The sequence below is a fragment of the Giraffa tippelskirchi genome, chromosome 13 (assembly GCF_054371585.1).
Source record: "Giraffa tippelskirchi isolate mGirTip1 chromosome 13, T2T-mGirTip1v1.2.pri, whole genome shotgun sequence".
NCBI lineage: Eukaryota > Metazoa > Chordata > Mammalia > Artiodactyla > Giraffidae > Giraffa > Giraffa tippelskirchi.
This window is the reverse complement of record NC_137287.1, coordinates 29,033,170-29,048,007: the sequence shown is the minus strand read 5'-3', so window position 1 is coordinate 29,048,007 and position 14,838 is coordinate 29,033,170. Positions and strand designations below refer to the sequence as shown.

The following is a 14,838-nucleotide window of genomic DNA, read 5'->3' as shown; positions in this document are numbered from 1 at the left end:
TGCCCATTTTTCTATTAAACTGTTTGGTTTTCAACATTAGGTTGTATGAGTTTTTTAATATATTCTGGATTTGACTCCTTATCAGATATATGATATTCAAACATATTCTACCTTGTTCACCTTTGGAGGGAATGTAATATGGAAAACAGTACAAAATTTCTTCAAAGAATTAAAAATAGGACTACCATGTAATCCAGCAATTCCATTTCTGGGTATTTATCTAAATAAAACAAAAAACACTAATTTGAACAGAGATATGCAACCTTATGTTTATTGCAGGATTATTTACAATAGCCAAGATATGGAAACAACTGAAATTAAGTCCGTCAGAGAAAGACAAATACCAAATGATTTCACTTCTATGTGGAAGCTAAAAACAAAATTAATGAACAAATATAAAAGAGAAACAGACTCATAGATACAGAGAACAGACTGATGGTCTCCAGAGGGGAAGGGGTTGGGAGGATGGATGGTAAAAGGGATTAAGAGGAACAAATTTCCAGTTATAAAATAAGTAAATCACAGGGATGTAATACACAGCATTAGAAATATAGTGAATAGGACTGTAATAAGTTTAAATGATGACAGATGGTAACTAGACTTATGGTAATGATCACCTCATAATGTCCACAAATACTGAATTGCTATTTTGTACACATGAAACATATAATATTGTATGTCAATTATAATTCAATTAAGTATATACATATTAGAATGAGTGAAGACATGACTCTAAAATGAATGTAGTGTCTCTCCAATGCCTGTGTCTGGTAAACCCTTTTACATCTTTTTCAGACATCTGAATCGAAACATTGTTTTATTTGCTATCAGGACAAAATATTCTGAGACATCAGAATCGGGAGAGGGACTGACAAAGAGGCAGAGAAAGAGAGCCTTAACAGATGACACTACTCTAGTGTCTAATTATATGAAAAGGCCATTATCATGTGTCACAAAACCAGGGCTCTAGTGTCCTAAATCATAGAAAGAAACAACTCATGAACTTGCCCCACAGGAAATTTACTATAAATCAATATTAAGCCATGACTTGGAATCAATTTACATGTAAACCCTTCAAAGGGTCTCACCTTCTTCCCAATCTTAGAGCACAGCTCCTATGTGGGACCTAGCCTAAAACTGAAACACAAACACACACACACACACACCACACACACACACACACGCACACACACCCCTTCATCTCCAAGATAAGTATTCTCAGAACGGGTTCTCAAATAAAATAAAAGGTTGAAAGTTTGCAGAACATTTCATTTTAAATGAAACATCCTGACAAGAAAAGAAATCTACCAAGTCTGGATGCTGATAAACCGTGATTTCTCCCCAAATATGTGGGGGATGCCTACAGGAGTATCACCTTTTCAAGAGAAAACTGTCAGACTTAGCCGCCACCCCTCCTCACCTTCTCCTCTACCACCTTCGCTTCTCTCTCCTCCACGTGACAGTCCCCTCCCGCCAACCAAGGACAGATCAAAGGGAAATTCAAGTTCCCTGCCCTTTGGGAATGCCTTTCTTATTTGTAACCCTACAGAAAAAAAAGAAAAAAATTTACTCTTACTCTGTGTTCCCCCAGGAGGCTGTTGAATTTGAAAGTCCGACTTTGAGTCTCAGAGGCACAGAGGCGCAGCAGAGCCATTGACCTTTGGGGGTGACCAACTTTAACTTCTTACACCTGGTTATAGAGTCTTCTGGGGCCACAGAGGAGAGTCAGGACCATTGAGGACAGTCAGATGCTGATTCAAAATCCAGTTCTGTAGGGAACTATATTCAATATCCTGTGATAAACCAGGATGGAAAAGAATACAAAAAAGAATATTCATATATGTATATATAACCGAGTCACTTTGCTGTACAGCAGAAATTCATACAACATTCTAAATCAACTATACTTCAATAAAGCAATTCTGTACTGATGTATTTGAGCTTAAGCAGTTAACAATGGATAAATGGATTAAAACATATTTTACTAATGCACACAAACTCAATGCATAGAAAATATTCATTCAGAAATATACACATGCTCTTTATTGACTGGGATATTTTTATTCATTTATGTATCTATTTTTTTTCTCCTCTCCCACTTAGACCATCAGCTCTAAAAGGGTAGGGGCCTCATCTGCTTTCTTCAGTGCTATAGCTATAGTATCTGGCATGCAGTAAGTGCTTAGTAAATTCTTGTTTAATGAAGAGAGGCAGAGAAAAAAATTAGAAGGAAATAAACCAAGAATTAATAGTGATTACTCAACCCTAGGAGACTATGGTAGGCAGAATAATAAGATCCAAAAATGTCCAGGTCCTATTTTTCTGTATTTGTGGTATGTATATGGCAAGAGACTTTGCAATGTGGTTAAGTAAAGGATCTTGAGAAGGGAAGGTTATCTTGGATTATCCAGTGGGCCCAATGCAATCATAAGATCCTGAAAAGAGGGAGGCCAGGACTTCTCTGCTGGTTCAGTGGATGGGAATCCTCCTGCCAACGCAGGGGACAAGGGTTCAATCCCTGGTCAGGGAAGATTCTACATGCTGCAGAGCAACTAGGCCCATATGCCACAACTATTGAGCCTGTGCTCCAGAGTCTATGAACCCAGACTACTGAAGCCTACACAACTAGAGTCCGTGCTCTGCAACAAGAGAAGACACTGCAATGAGAAGCCTGGGACCACAACTAGAGAGTAGCCCCCACTCTCCACAACTAGAGAAAGCCCGTGCACAGCAATGAAGACCCAGTACAACCAAAAATAAAATGAATAAATTTATTTTTTTTTTTTAAAAAGGAGGCCAAAATGTCAGAGTTGGGATATGTGATGACAGAAGAGGAGGTCAGAGAGAAAGCAAGATTTGAAGATATTATGTTGCGGACTTAAAATGAAGGAATGGGCCAAAAGCCTCAAAAAGCATCTAGAAGCTGGAAAAGGCAAGGAAATAGCTTCTCCCCTAGAGAATTCAGAAGAAATACAGTCTTTCCAACACCTTGATCTTAGGGCATCTATTCACTAGAATGGTAAGATAAATCTGTGCTGTTTTAAGCCACTACTATTCTGGTAAGAAAGGAAAATGTTTATTTAAAAATTTTTTGTGCACTTTGTACTTTTGCCATATATGTGTATTATCTATTCTAAAGTAGTTAAATTATGCTTTAAAAGTTGTGATTACTCAAGGGAGAGAGATTATGGAATGGTTACAATTTATTCTTTAACCTGTCTATGTTTTCTGATTTTTCTAAAAAAATATTTTTCTAATTCAAATAACATCAAGTGATGATGGCTTGGGTAAAACCCAAGTAATCACCAATCTTAACATTAGCTGGCAAGCCATGAGAAAGTTCAGACTTGTTAATAATGCAGCTACTTGAACTCATGTTATTTTAACATCAGTGAGGTTTGTTTGTTGTTCGGTTGCTAAGTAGTGTCCAACTCATCGTGAGTGTCTGCCTTTACTATCTCCGGGGGTTTGCTCAGACTCATGTCCATTGAGTCAATGATGCCTTCCAACTGTCTCTTTCTCTGTCACCCACTTCTCCTCTTGCCCTCAATCTTTCCCAGCATCAGGTATTTTCCAATGAGTCAGCTCTTTGCATGAGGTGGCCAAAGTGTTGGAGCTTCAGTTTCAGCATCAGTCCTTCCAATGAATATTCAGGGTTGATTTCCTTTAGGATTGACTTGTTTGATCTCCTTGCTGTCCAAGGGACTCTCGAAAGTCTTCTCCAGCATCACAGTTGGCATCAATTCTTTGGCACAGTGAGGTTAGACGTTCTTGTTTTTTCATTTATCTGTTCATTCAACAAACATTTATTGTGGGGACCATGCATCATCAGTCCTTGGTAGAGGCAACAAAGGAATTATTACAGGATTATTTTAAAACTTCAGAGAAGGTCAAGTCATGACTTTCACATGGAAGTAAAGTGAAAATGTGTTAGAGAAGTTAGTTGTCATTAATGAGGGAACTGGTAGGAGGTTACTGTCAGGTTAAAGGAGAAGGCAAAGATTATACACATGCACGGGTCAGGAATATTAAAGTGGATATGCAAACTGGGAAAAACTGGCCTCTTCTACCTGAGAACCTCCACTGTCCAGATATGAACCTTCATTTTACAGAATTGTTGGATGTCTACTGGCAAGGATGGTTTTGCATTGCTGTGGGTCACCCACGACTTAACAGTCGTCAAAGAATTCAACGATGGTAAACACTCAACAACCAGAAAGAATACTCTCTAGGCAGTGGGTACTTTCCCACTGAACCACCACTTTTCCTTACACTACAAGGATGATTAAGATGCAGCCTCTGCCTTCTCACATGGTGTCTGGGAAATCTGACATAAACAAAGAACTTGCTTTGCTCTGCCCGAACAGAAGGAGAAAAAATCTTTCCATGGCTCCTCTTCTGTTTACAAGGCCCCTGTGAAAGAAACTCCTTGTATGAGAATTGAATATTATCCCAAGAATTAGAAAGAGGCCATTTCAAACTTCCTTGCATTAATGATTTCATTACAAATACACCAATAAATCAATAGGCACTCACTGTAAAAATAAAATGCAAACCATAAATAAACACACATTTTAAAATGAGAAAACAGAGTCCTTGACTATCTCCCTTCTAGCAATTCCATTTTCTCACCCACTGGAGATGCTACGAATAAAAAATAACATCTGCATGTCAGATGCTTTGTGAGCTAAAGGGAGAGACCAGAAGAAAAACACTTTTTATTAAGTGCAGCCACCTTAATGAAATTTTTGGATATGTCAAGTCAGCCAGAAATTAGTTCAGAGGAAAAGAGGAAAACACTAGAAAGCTCTGTATGTAAGTCACAGGAACGTTAAGGGTTCAAGGCTGGCAAAAGTAGAGCAGAGGGGACATCCACAGAGGCAGGGCAAGAAAAGTATATAAAATAAAATCCTCAGCTGAGACGCAGTCAGTGAGAAATCCCCAGTGCCAGGGAACATTTGATGAGTTCTTGGGATCGCGACATCTAATATTTCATCTCAAGTTATTGTCTCTTCTATTCTTCCATGAGGTAATCTCCCACTGTGAGCAAAAACCTTCTGTTAAATAAATATCTGCTAGACAGGACAGCCTGTGTCAGCGGTACTTTGAAGACCGTGTCAGTACGGGTCAGGGGGGAAGGGCAAGAAGAGAGAAATTGAAGGAGGTGGCCAGAACATAGGAACTCAGGGTAAGAGACAACCAGGAGAGGATAAGTGCCCCCATACTGGGTCCTGTCAAGAATCCCTAGAGATACTGGGCACAGATAGATTTTACGCCTTCTCTTCAGTTCAATTCAGTTGCTCAGTTGTGTCCGACTCTTTGCGACCCCATGAACTGCAGTATGCCAGGCCTCCTTGTCCATCACCAACTACCTGAGTCCACCCAAACCCATGTCCATCGAGTCAATGATGCCATCCAGCCATCTCATCCTCTGTCGTCCCCTTCTCCTCCTGCCCTCAATCTTTCCCAGCATCAGGGTCTTTTCCAATGAGTCAGCTCTTCGCATCAGGTGGCCAAAGTATTGCAGTTTCAGCTACAACATCAGTGCTTCCAATGAACACCCAGGACCGATCTCCTTTAGGATGGACTGGTTGGATCTCCTTGCAGTCCAAGGGACTCTCAAGAGTCTCCTCCAACACCCAATTCAAAAGCATCAGTTCTTCGGTGCTCAGCTTTCTTTATAGTCCAACTCTCACATTCATACATGACCACTGGAAAAAACCATAGCCTTGACTAGACGGACCTTTGTTGACAAAGTAATGTCTCTGCTTTTTAATATGCTATCTAGGGTGGTCATAACTTTCCTTCCAAGGAGTAAGCGTCTTTTAATTTCATGGCTGCAGTCACCATCTGCAGTGATTTTGGAGCCCAGAAAAATAAAGTCAGCCACTGTTTCCACTGTTTCTCCATCTATTTCCCATGAAGTGATGGGACTGGATGCCATGATCTTAGTTTTCTGAATGCTGAGCTTTAAGCCAACTTTTTCACTCTCCTCTTTCACTTTCATCAAGAGGCTCTTTAGTTCCTCTTCCCTTTCTGCCATAAGGGTGGTGTCATCTGCGTTTCTGAGGTTATTGATATTTCTCCTGGCAATCTTGATTCCAGCTTGTGCTTCATCCAGCCCAGCATTTCTCATGATGTACTCTGCATATAAGTTAAATAAGCAGGGTGACAATATACAGCCTTGACGTACTCCTTTTCCAATTTGGAACCAGTCTGTTGTTCCATGTCCAGTTCTAACTGTTGCTTCCTGACGTGCATAGAGGTTTCTCAAGAGACAGGTCAGGTGGTCTGGTATGCCCATCTCTTTCAGAATTTTCCACAGTTTATTGTGATCCACACAGTCAAAGGCTTTGGCATAGTCAATAAAGCAGAAATAGATGTTTTTCTGGTACTCTCTTGCTTTTTTGATGATCCATCGGATGTTGGCAATTTGATCTCTGGTTCCTCTGTCTTTTATAAAACCAGCTTGAACATCTGGAAGTTCATGGTTCACATATTGCTGAAGCCTGGCTTGGAGAATTTTAAACATTACTTTACTAGCGTGTGAGATGAGTGCAATTGTGCAGTAGTTTGAGCATTCTTTGGCATTGCCTTTCTTTGAGATTGGAATGAAAACTGACATTTTCCAGTCCTGTGGCCACTGCTGAGTTTTCCAGATTTGCTGGCATATTGAGTGTAGCACTTTCACAGCATCATCTTCAGGATTTGAAATAGCTCAACTGGAATTCCATCACCTCCACTAGCTTTGTACGTAGTTATGCTTCCTAAGGCCCACTTGACTTCACATTCCAGGATGTCTGGCTCTAGGTAAGTGATCACACCATTGTGATTGTCTGGGTCATGAAGAACTTTTTTGTACAATTCTTCTGTGTATTCTTGCCACCTCTTCTTAATATCTTCTGCTTTTGTTAGGTCCCTACCATTTCTGTCCTTATTGTGCCCATCTTTGCATGAAATGTTCCCTTGGTATCTCTAATTTGCTTGAAAAGATCTCTAGTCTTTCCCATTCTATTGTTTTCCTCTATTTCTTTGCATTGATCACTGAGGAAGGCTTTCTTATCTCTCCTTGCTATTCTTTGGAACTGTGCATTCAAATGGGTATATCTTTCCTTTTTTCCGTTGCTTTTCGCTTCCCATCTTTTCACAGCTATTTGAAAGGCCTCCTCAGACAGCCATTTTGCTTTTTTGCATTTCTTTTTCTTGGGGATGGTCTTGATTCCTGTCTCCTGTACAATGTCACGAACCTCCATCCATAGTTCATCAGGTATTCTGTCTATCAGATCTAGTCCTTTAAATCTATTTCTCACTTCTACTGTATAGTCATAAGGGATTTGATTTAGGTCATATCTGAAATGGTCTAGTAGTTTTCTCCACTTTCTTCAATTTCAGTCTGAATTTGGCAATAAGGAGTTCATGATCTGATCCACAGTAAGCTCCCGGTCTTGTTTTTTCTGACTGTATAGAGCTTCTCCATCTTTGGCTGCAAAGAAAATAATCAATCTGATTTCGGTGTTGACCATCTGGTGATGTTCATATACAGAATCTTCTCTTGTGTTGTTGTGCCTTCTCTAGATTGGAGTTTTAGACATTTGAGATGAATATTAAAGGAAAGGGTCATCTCAAGATGCTGGAGCAAAAATGAGAGCATGCAGAGCTTTCCAGAGAAAGTGATATTTGAATTAAGTCTGGAATTGGAGGCTCTCATCACTCAAAAGAGAAGGAAGAGAGAGAACCAGGTGTGCAAAAATCAGAGGGGTATAAAAGGCCAAGAGATATTTGGAGGAACTAAAGAGCAGGTTGGCATTATTAGAGCTCAGCCTCTGTAGCACTGGTAGGATATGATTTTGAATATTGTCCAGACCTCTCAGGCTAATGTTGATATTCATCTTAAGAGGTATACTCAGTGCAGAATAGAAAAGCATAGTGGTGGAAAACTGGTGGTTGGACAGGGATTTGAAGTGCCAAACCTAATATTCACTCTGCCACTAACTTAAGCAATCAGCTTTCCTTCATCTGTGAAACAGACACAGTGAAATCTCACAAGGCTGTGTTTATCCACCCCAAACACTGGATAAATACGAAATACTGGGATCAGGGAAGACTTCCTCTTTCTCGAAGCAAGGATGTATTATAAACCTGTGAGTATTTTGCCAAAAATGCTCAGAACAGGTAAATAGACTGAGTTTAATTCCCCATGTTGGAGCAGAATCAAGGCAAAATGAACAACAACAAAACGCTCTAAAAAAGCTCTGAAGGTACTGTCTGATGTGTTAGCAAGCAAGGCCTGATTTTAACAAATTTGGCCCAGTGGGTTTTTCTTTTTTTCTTACCCATTGGTGGCATCTTGATGTGGAACATAGACCTCTGAACCACTAGCTCAATTGTTCCCACTTCCTTTTTTAAAAATGTATTTATTTTTAACTGAAGGATAATTGCTTTACAATATTTTGTTGGTTTCTGCCATACATCAGCATGAATCAGCCATAGATATACAGATGTCCCCTCCCTCTTGAACCCCTCTCCCACCTCCCACCCCATCTCCCCCACCAGGTTGTCACAGAGAACCTGTTTGAGCTCCCTGAGTCATACAGCAAATCTGTTTCCACTTAATTGTGGTTGTTTCTACCTGCTTCCCTCTGAAGCTCTTCTCAATCTCTGTTATGTAAAAGAGAAAGTGAAAGCACAACCCCTGGTATTTTTCACTTGGTATGTCACATGATAGGATAATCCTCTTCTAAACCATGAATCCTAAAGATGTTTACAAATGCTTTGACTTCCTCTAGGTCAGGGGAGCATATAAAATATTAAATGTGGGCACCAGAGGCATGAGTTCAACAGAAGCAGATTCACAGAAGGTGAAATCGACAGACATGCAGCCACTCTGATGAACAGGCCCTCTTTTACCCTTTGTCTCCCTTACTGTGAGAAGCTCGGAGCTCAAGAGCCAGGACTGACTCCACACACTTCTCTAAGCCCAACGGTTCTTCTTGAAAGAACTCAAAGCTTCAGATGAGGTTCTTCAAATGATCTGTCCTACTGAAGTCCTACTTCCTCAGTGGGGACATAAAAGTCCTCAATGAGTGGGTTTCAGCCATATGTCAAGTCGTTTTCTGGACATGAAGGTGGGAGTGAGATTTATGAGCAAGACTTATGATTTACCTGGCATGATATCCAGATTCTTTTGTAGGTAAAACTTAAGCAATCTATATGGAACATCGTCTATTATAGCATCATCATCATTAAATGATCATTAAGCAATTGTGATCATCTAAGTGTTAAGAGAGATGTCCAACAGCAAAAACACAACTAATTCCCTAAAGGAGATACAGGATGCAAAACACACCATAAAAAGATAAAAAGTAGTATGCATCTCATACCTCTGAGTGGTGTGGATAGCTATGCATCTGAAGGTCAAGTTTATTGTCCTGACAAGTTCAGGACATGGACTGCACCATTTCATTTGCCAATATCGCCCCAGAAACTAGCACAGAACATACACAGAGTAGGGGGCTCGGAATGTTTGTTGAACAGGAGAACAAATGTAAAGGTCTACGTGGTGGTCAAGGAAGACCTAAAGAGTTGGTGGCTTATGATTTGTGAAAGAGAAAATGTACAGATGAGAGGTTAGAAGCATTCACTCTGGAGCTGGGCTGCCTAGACTTGAATCCTGGCCACATCATGTACATGTTAGGTGACTTTGGGCAAATTATTTAACCTCAGTGTTTCATTTCTTTATCTGTACAATGAGGAAAGTTAAGATACCTATATCATAGGTTGGTGAGAAAGATTAGATACATGTAGAGTACTAAGAAAATGAGGAAAGATTAGATGTGTGTAAAGTCCTTAGAAAATGACTAGAATATAGTAAGGGTAAGGGGTGATGCGATGATGATGGTAAGGAGGATGTGATGATGATGGTATTGAGGAGGAAGATAATGATAATAAGGATGATAACAATGATCATGCACATGATAAAAAAAAAAAATTGAGCCTTGTACTGAATGAGCCAAAGCGCAAGAGTGGTAAGGAATGTAAATACCAACTTAGTGGTGGGCATATAGTAGGGAAGCAGCAAGAAGTAAAATACAAAAAGGAGGAAAATCAGAGTAGAGACCTCCCCACATGCATTTATGGTATAAACACCTGAAAGCTCTATGAAGGAGTGCTCACTGAGTGGGGTTTTAGAAGATGCAGACATAAATCAGGTTGTTTTCAATAAGGAAAAGGTGAAAATATCAACAGGAAGTGGCCTAATAAGTTTGGCATATTTATACTATGGAATCCCATGCAGTAGTTGAAAAAAATGAAGTCAATCTCTATGTAAGAATTTGTAAAGACCTCCAAATCATACTACTGAGTTAAAAATAATAACAAATTGAGATACTACTGATACACACATTCAATATATTTTTAATGAGTACATATACTGGCAAATACAAAGAATGATGCCTGGAAATTCACCTGCCAAACTGTACACACATGAATAGTCTGGAGAGAGGAACACAATTTTGGGGACAAGGGTGTCAAAGGGATTTCACACACATGCTCCATGTCTTTTGATGAGAGAATGCATTCATGTATTCAGTTAAGTTCAGTCACTCTGTCGTATCTGACTCCTTGTGACCCCATGGACTGCAGCACGCCAGGTTTCTCTGTCTATTACCAATTCCCAGAGCTTGCTCAAACTCATGCCCATTGAGTCAGTGATGCCATCCAACCATCTCATCCTTTGTTGTCGCCTTCTCCTCCTGTCTTCTTCAATCTTTCCAGGCATAAGGGTCTTTTTCAATGAGTCAGTTCTTCACATGAAGTGACCAAAGTATTGGAGCTTCAGCTTCAGCATCAGTCTTTCCAGTGAATATTCAGGACTGATTTCCTTTAGGATTGACTGGTTTGATCTCCTTGCTGTCCAAAGGACTCTCAAGAGTCTTCTCCAACACCACAGCTCAAGCATCAATCCTTCAGTGCTTAACCTTCTTTATGGCCCAACTCACATCCATACACGACTCTTGGAAAAACCATGATTTTGACTAGATGGACCTTTGTCGGTAATGTCTCTGCTTTTTAATATGCTGTCTAGGTTTGTCATAGTTTTTCTTCCAGGGAGCAAGCGTCCTTTAATTTCATGACTGCAGTCACCATCTACAGTGATTTTGAAGCCCAAGAAAATAAAGTCTGTCACTGTTTCCACTGTTTCCCCATGTATTTGCCATGAAGTGATGGGACCGGATGCCATGATCTTAGTTTTTTGAATGTTAAGTATTATGTACATTCATAAAAAGTAAGAATTGGGGGGGGGTTCTCCCCTGGTGATCCAGTGGTTAATAATCCACCTTCCAATGCAGGGGACATGAGTTTGACTTGATCCCTGGTCAGGGAACTAAATCCCACATGAAAGTGAAAGCGTTGTTTTCAGCTCTTTGTGATGCCATGGACCATAGCCCACCAGGCTTCTATGTTCTTGCGATTTCTCAGGCAAGAATACTGGAGTGGGTTGCCATTCTCTTCTCCAGGGGATCTTTCGTACCCAGGGATAGAACCTGGGTCTCCTGCGTGAAGACAGATTCTTTATCATCTAAGCCAACAGAGGCAACTAAGCCATTTCTCCACAGCCAAAGAGAGGCTCCAGCATACCAAAAGTGGAAAAAGCCCGTAAACCACAATGAAGACCTAGCACGTCAAAAAAAAATTAAAAATTCAAAGTAACACTTTTAAAATAAACTTGTTGGCATGGAGGAGAGAAGAGAAGCCGGAGGCATGATTGGAAGGCATTGCAGTGGTCTGGTTTGAGGGGTTGGTAGAAAGGTCAGTAAAAGGAATGACAAGGAATATCACATGAATCAATGGAAATGAGTGGAGAGCCAGAGAAAAGGTGAAGGATTTCTCAGAGAGAGAAGACTTGAAGCAGGAAGAGCAAGAGAGAGACAGAGTTCGGTTCAGTTCAGTTCAGTTTTGCACTTGCATGTAGTGACACTGAAGCTCTGAGAACAGCTAGCGTCCAAAATTCTACTGCTTTCACGAGGACTGCTTTCTCTAGCATAATAATGACCAAATTAAATCAATTAGTTTGGCCAGTTAATTAATCGCTTGGCCCACAGCTATTGTAACAGCTTTGTATAACCACAAAAAAACCTCCCAAACAGTTGATTGGATATTTAGCTATAGCTTCAATCTTGCTTAATAAGAAATAGCTCCATTGACACCAGAGTGTACTATTACTTTATGAGAGGATTGAATCCCATGCGTTCAATGATCACCACTGATCTGGAAAAGTTATTTTTATGCCACCAAGAGGGCAGTTTGAGCCCTTGGCCACTTGAATTGAAGCATTTCTGAGCAGTTCAGAGCTAAAATGTGTATGTCACTTCCATCACAGCAAATAGCACTTATAATGTCTTGACTTATCAAGGCCTATGTATAGATAGGTCTTGATGATGTCTTTTCTTTTCCTTCTGACAGCAGACTCTAAAAATACAGTTATTGAATCAAGTTTAATGTTAATCCTGTTGGAAGTTGTCTATTGGCAGTATCAAATATGGCTTCCTTGTGCTTCAGCTAATACACAATGCAAGAGAATTAACCTATTGAAGCACAAGTTCTTAATCATGAGCAAATGAAGGTATGGTGGTTTGAGGTAGTTCTGAAATATCATGCAAAATTCTCTGGAATTTTGCCTTGTTAACCTCACCAAGGGTGAGGGCTTTCCAGGTGGTGCTAGTGGTAAACAACCTGCCTGCCAGTGCAGGAGACCTAAGATCTTCCTGGGTCAGGAAGATCCCCTGGAGGAGGGCATGGCAAGCCACTCCAGTATTCTTGCCTGGAGAATCCCATAGACAGAGGAGCCTGGAGGGCTATGGTCCATAGGGTCACAAAGAGTCAGACCTGACTGAAGCAGCTTAGCACACATGCATACAATCTCTTGGTGAAAAAGAGACCGTGGTTTAAACAGGTTCTTAAAAATGCTGAAGAACAGTATTCCCTTTATAAAATATGTCATCCTAGCTAATTGAATCATTTTAAATAGACAGGGGATTGCTCATTGAAGTAATATTAAATTGAACTTCATAGCAAGTCAATCCTTTAAGGGAAATATGACTTGAACTATTAACTTAAAAAAAATCATAGGCAGTAATGAGCCCAACATTTCTCACAAACAATACCTAAGAAGGAAAGTTTACAGAAACACTCTCTTAGGAAGGAAAATTTCAAGGAAAAAAAAGGCTTCATCTAGTTGAGAAAATACTAGGATGCTTTTGGGAGCAGAAAGCACTTAAACTGTCCCTTATAGAAGAGATAGGAATTTGTAGAGAAAGGATGAGAGAGCAGGTTCTAAGCTAAAATAAGTATTGACCAAAGTCATAGGTGCAGGACAAGGCAAGATGTCTTCAATAGCTGAAACTTTCTGGGAAAAAGTAGGAGATAAGACAAGAAATGTAGCCTTGGGCCTGACCAAGAAGGCTTGACTCTATTCATAGGAAACATATGAAATGGAGAGCTATTTGATGTTTCTGATCAGTGGAAGAAACTGAAAAAGCTGCCAAGGGCAGCTACTCTAAGGTCAATATTTCTGTCCAAAATGATTGCTTTTTTCAAATGCTTAGTTATAAAAACATACATGCCATTAGCACCTGCTGTTAAGTCCTAAGATGATGAGTCTGAACTAATGCTTTTCCAAGTAACTCGGCCTTTGTAAGAGGGAAATAATCTCAGTCTATAAAGATATTCAGCAAATGCCAGAGGGCAGGAATGAATTTCCCCCTAAACTCTCTTCCTTTGGTTATAATCTTAACTCCCTGATCCCTCATCAGTGTGGGACACAAATGTTGCCTCTAGTAGGTGTCAAGCTCACCTGCCCTGTCTGACTTTCCCACCCACTCAGTTGAAGGATTAATTGCATCACACACTCAGGCTGCTCAATGAATAAGTGGCCAGAAGTTCAGAGGTCATTTTGAATAGAGAACTTTTATTTTCTTGAGAAACCACGACAAGTTTCTCCATCACACATCCAACAGAACATAGGCTTCTGAGATCATTATGTTGCATACAATCATTATAACAACTTCAACAGGAATAAAAGAACCACAAGATGGGAATGTGACAGTGTGCAGAGATTTACACAAACGGCAGTAGATATGCATGGTCCTCTGTGATTACAACTGTGGGTTGTTGTTGTTGCTTAGCCACTAAGTCATGTCCGACTCTTTCGTGACCCCATGGACTGTAGCCTGCCAGGCTCCTCTATCCATGGGATTCTCCAGGCAAGAATACTGGACTGGGTTGCCATGTCCTTTTCAGGTGATCTTCTCAACCCAAGGATTGAACCTGACTTGGCAGGCAGATTCTTTACCGCTGAATCCCCCAGGAAGCCCACAACTATAAGGAGAAAATGATAAACCTTCTCTCATTTAAATCCCCAGTGGTTGGAACTGTTACCTTTTGCTTTTGGCAAATCCAAGAGAAAAATGTCCACCCACAAGGACCAGAAGAGAAGAAATGGATCAGGCATTAAGATCTCATCCTGATAGTATCAATTAACAGCTAAGCAGGAGTTACCTAATCTTTGCGCAGAAATCTCATTTTAGACCCAGTTTGACAGACACTGATTTTGTAAAGATCTGATACAACCTGAGACTTCCACATAATAATATTTCCTCCTGGAAAAAATATTACTTTTCAACAAGGTGCTCCAGAGTCCAAGGGTCATTTCTAAAATTACCTTGTTCCTCTGTAGTGACCAAGCATTTTTCATTGTCTGAAGATTCTTTGCTTAAATTTCATTTTGTTTGATAATTATGCCATGTAGAAAATCCCTTATTATTTAAGAATCATGGTCAG

General features: G+C 40.1%; 1 long non-coding RNA gene across 1 annotated transcript in view; it reads right to left on the bottom strand.

Moving 5' to 3' along the window:
- Positions 1 to 255: 255 nt before the first annotated feature.
- Positions 256 to 14,838, bottom strand: part of LOC145532072 (uncharacterized) — a 318,302-nt gene continuing 303,719 nt past the window's right edge. Inside the window, exon 6 of the long non-coding RNA XR_014072964.1 lies at positions 256 to 1,793. This is a non-coding gene — a long non-coding RNA (uncharacterized LOC145532072). The remainder of the gene's footprint in view (positions 1,794 to 14,838) is intronic.